This window comes from Sinocyclocheilus rhinocerous, unplaced genomic scaffold (genome assembly GCF_001515625.1).
Source record: "Sinocyclocheilus rhinocerous isolate Xijiao unplaced genomic scaffold, SAMN03320098_v1.1 scaffold6081, whole genome shotgun sequence".
NCBI lineage: Eukaryota > Metazoa > Chordata > Actinopteri > Cypriniformes > Cyprinidae > Sinocyclocheilus > Sinocyclocheilus rhinocerous.
Genome location: NW_015657487.1, coordinates 24,365 through 28,947, shown reverse-complemented (window position 1 = coordinate 28,947; position 4,583 = coordinate 24,365). Strand labels below are relative to the sequence as shown.

Below are 4,583 nucleotides of genomic sequence, written 5' to 3'. Positions count from 1 at the left end.
GCCTTTCTGAAACGCGTTGATTTTTACAAAGCTCATCGGTCTGAAAAGCGAGGTGTGCTGTGATTGGCCAGCTATCCAGTGCGTTGTGATTGGCCGAATTCTTCAAGCGTGTGACGGAAATGTCTTACCATATTGTGATGCCTGCGGCAACCACGTGTGACGACCCCGGGCTGGACTCCGTGCCGATTTGGTGATCCACAGCGCAGAGTTGTTGTATTTCTTCAGCGACCAGCACGGATCAGCTCCAGCATGACGAAGGCGATATCGTCCTCTTTTGGAAGACCAAACAAAGTAGTTTAGCTTACACAACGAAACAGCTCTTCACGACATGGCGGCCGCAACAATACTACAGCGAGAATAAAAGTTACGCCTTCTTTCTTTGCGTGAACATTTGGGCGGCGTTATGCAAATCTTACCACATAGTGAGGTAGATATGTGGGGGCGTGTTAGAACGAGCCGTTTTAGGTAGGTGTGGCTGACTCTTAACTTTTATAAAGAATATCTCTTTGGATTTGAGACTTTAGTCTTTGCAACTTTACAGATCTTCTTTATGCACCAAGAGCTTGTAACACTCCAAAGAGAAAGGAAAAATTTAAATAGCATCATATGACCCTTTTAAAATAAATATGTACTTTTAAGGTTTGGTTCACATTAAGAAAGAAGACTTGTATATTCGAAGACGCTGGAGACAAGTTGGTGAAAAAGATGGGTGAAACAATACCTCCCTTTAATACAAGAACGCCAGAAGTGGAGTAAACCACGCCGAAACTTCAGCATTGGAGATCGTGTGCTTGTGGTTTATGAAGCAGCTAGAAATTCTTGGCCCCTGGGACACATTACAGAAACGTTGGTTGATTCTAAAGGTTTTGTTTGTCGTGTGCGCCTGAAGACTCAAACAAGTGAACTAGAAAGGCCTATCAATAAGCTATGTCTATTAATGGAAGCAGTATGCTGAACTTTTTTTTTTGAATATTTTTCTGAATATTTTTTAAACTTTTGACTCTACATTTATACTGACTCATATAATACTGATAAACCTACCTACACACCAAACACTTGGATTTTCGTTTGTTGGAATTATTAACTTAATTTAGAAACAAAACTTTTGCTTTTAATAAACTAAATTAAATCTGAAATGAAGATGGCGTTTAGAGTGGAGTGCGTGCAAAATAGGCTAATCGCTATTACCTGAATTCACGGCCTACTAAGAAAGGCCGACACAAGGGCATTGTGGTAGTCAAGGCGAGAGATAACCATGGCCTGTACCAATAGTTATGGCCTGAGTTGCGTGGCATATTGACATGGTCAGAGAAGGACAACTGGTCAGTCAGTCATGATACCCAGGTTTCTCGCAAACGTGGTTTCTCGCAACTGATTTGGATTCAGGTCGTCATTCTGTGAGAGGAATTCAGAGACCTGTTTGAAAACCGCTCTTTTGATAGCCTCAGATAAGAATGGGAGAAGTGAAACTGATATTTCTCAACTTCAGCAGGACTGAGGAAAGGTTTTTTGAGCAGGGGAGTTACCCAAGCCTGTTTGAATGCGGTAGGTAATGTTCCAAAAGCCAGTGAAACAGTAATCATGTGTGATTGCTGACACAATGTTAAAAGTTATGGCTTGGATAAGGGTTAGTAAGAATGAGGTCCAGCGGACATGCAGTAGGATGGCCACAAGTCAGTGAGCGAATGATGGAAGTGATGCGCAGTTGATGGGGAAGACAGGTTTTCTCCAAGTGGCTCAGAGAATTGGTTACTAATGGCTGCCACTTTTTTCAGTCAAGAAAGAAGCAAATAGATCAACTGAGAGATTAGTGGCTTTGGTACATCATTGTAGAAAGCCATTTTAGCAGCGCTAATGCTGGATAAGAAGGAAGATAGGAGTGAAGGGTAACCCTTGAGATGCAGCAGCCCTGAGATCAGTATGCAGCTTTCAGATGGTATCAGTCAGCCATGGGTGAGACTGGTTTGAGCGAGCAGGTTTGGTGGATAGAGGACACAGCCTGTCCAGACATGAGCTTAGTGTAGAGCAGAGAGACTCTGTGGCATCACTGACCTCTAGTGAGGAAAATGTGTCAAGAGGTAGAGCGGAGACGACCAATAAGAAGTGGGTGGGATACAGGTTACAGAGGTTGCAGTAGAAATAAACCAGTAGTGGTGGAACAGAGGACTGTTCCAGGAGGCACACAGTGAACTGAATGAAACAGTAGTCAGAGATGTGCAAAGGCGTAAACATTAGGCATTCTGTGGCACAGCTTGGGAGAGAATGAGATCAAGTTCCTTGCTTTGTGAGTCAGAGGGCTGCAAACCTGTTTTAGGTCAAATGAACATATCAGGGACAGCCACAGAGATTTTTATTATACAAATAGCAAAATCTAAATCTTTATCATTCTTTATTATTAAACCCAACCAAAACACACATAATAGGTTACTTGTAAATGCAGGAATTCACATCAGACCACAGCGGACCATACCTGTAGATGTTGAAGAGGACTGACATCGCTTTTTTGGCTGTGGCTTAAGGTTAATTTCATCAAAGTTTTTCCCCTTGAATTCTGATACTTTTCCCTGCTCAAGGGCCATCAGCACCTTGCTGATCTTTGTTAGTTGTAACGTCCCTTCAGGCAACCGGTAAAACTTTCTATGGACTCTTACATCATGCCCCATAAAATCTGCCAACCGGTCCAGCTCAGTATCTGTCAGATTCAGCACTTTAGATAGCGTTGCGATATGTTTCCACAGCTTTGTGGATGACAAAGTCTTTGGATGTTTGGCTCCACACTGGTGGGCAACCTTCTTGATGCAATACGTGCCTTTGTAGAATGATGTCACGATCATGGGCTTTGCGGGAAAAAAAAATTCATCCAGTATGCCACATGTTTGACGATTCTTTACAAGTAGCTCCATGGAGTCCAGCACACTTGGGGTCAGGAGTATTGGCACCTTTCTGTCTTGCTTGCCTCTAAATTTCGATGCGTTGGAAATGCTGACAGAGCTTCTGCTCAACTTCAGAAAAAGCATCAGCGACATCGGAATGTAAAACAGGTGTGTTTCGGAGAAGATATGAATTCAACCTCATTTTTGAAACTTCTCCTGCTCTCCTGCGATTAAACAGAATTACTTCACAGAGAGTTACTAGGGCAAGATTTGACCAGTTCTTCTGACTTTTCTCAAGTTTGAGCTTTTCTTGGTACAGTTTAGTTTGATTGCTGAAATGCACGTGCGTTTTTTTAACATCCTCAGTAAAAGAGAGAAGTTCTGGAGAGTTCCATTTTGCTTCATTAAAGCGCCTTCAAGGCTTCAATACTTTGTGGTATACGTATGCTTAAACATTTTCACATTTTGGACATCATTTTCCTCTCCTGCGATCATTGCTTCACATTCTGCAATATCTGCCATTTTTTTAAGGTTGTGCCCCAGTTTTAATGCCAAAGATGGCACTGTGAAGACCTCCTCTTCATCTCGGAATCCCAAAGTATCTTTAACAGCCTTGATAACATGATAGAAGTTTGTGGGTATGAAAAAGTCTTTAATACTCTGCAGCTTTCCCACTTTCCTAGCACAAAGTTTCGGAACAGCCCTTGGCAGTTCAAACAGTGCATGTCGTCCTTAACATTCACATGTTTAGCAGTGGATTGTTGACGTGGCACCAACGCTCCTTTGCCAGCTTTTAGAACATTTGTGTTGAGTACACGGTTTTCTTTATTCTTCAAAAGATCCAGATTAATCCTTCTTTCTTTAGACCCCTTTGGAAAAGAAAGAGCTTTTGCTATCTCCACCTCATTCTTATGAACCAAGTGTCTTGCCATTTTGCAGAATGGTTTGGAGCAGTAAAAGCAATACTGCTTTTTGTTGTACATTCTTTGTTACTTGGACAAAAAAGATTAAAAATATAGGTTAAAAAGATATACTCAGCCAACTGAAGAGGAGGTGCAACAAAAAATCTAAAGTTCCTCAACTGAAGAAAAAATTCAACACTCGCCCTAGAAGATTTTTTTTTTAAAAATGTATCCATTTAAAACAAGTAATGTTTTGGCCATTGTCAAGGGATTGTTGACGTGGCACCAACGCTCCTTTGCCAGCTTTTAGAACATTTGTGTTGAGTACACGGTTTTCTTTATTCTTCAAAAGATCCAGATTAATCCTTCTTTCTTTAGACCCCTTTGGAAAAGAAAGAGCTTTTGCTATCTCCACCTCATTCTTATGAACCAAGTGTCTTGCCATTTTGCAGAATGGTTTGGAGCAGTAAAAGCAATACTGCTTTTTGTTGTACATTCTTTGTTACTTGGACAAAAAAGATTAAAAATATAGGTTAAAAAGATATACTCAGCCAACTGAAGAGGAGGTGCAACAAAAAATCTAAAGTTCCTCAACTGAAGAAAAAATTCAACACTCGCCCTAGAAGATTTTTTTTTTTTTAAATGTATCCATTTAAAACAAGTAATGTTTTGGCCATTGTCAAGGCCTTCATCAGACATCAAGAACAACTATATCACACAATGCTTTATACACTCTTACAATCAGCGACAGGTGTACTCTACTACTGTGAGTGAGAGAGAGAGAGAGAGAGAGAGAGAGAGAGTTTGT

The 4,583-nt window shown here is 41.0% G+C and overlaps 1 pseudogene; it reads right to left on the bottom strand.

Annotated features, from left to right (window-relative positions):
- Positions 1–221: 221 nt before the first annotated feature.
- On the bottom strand, positions 222–3,548 carry LOC107721029 (uncharacterized; annotated as a pseudogene).
- Positions 3,549–4,583: the final 1,035 nt, after the last annotated feature.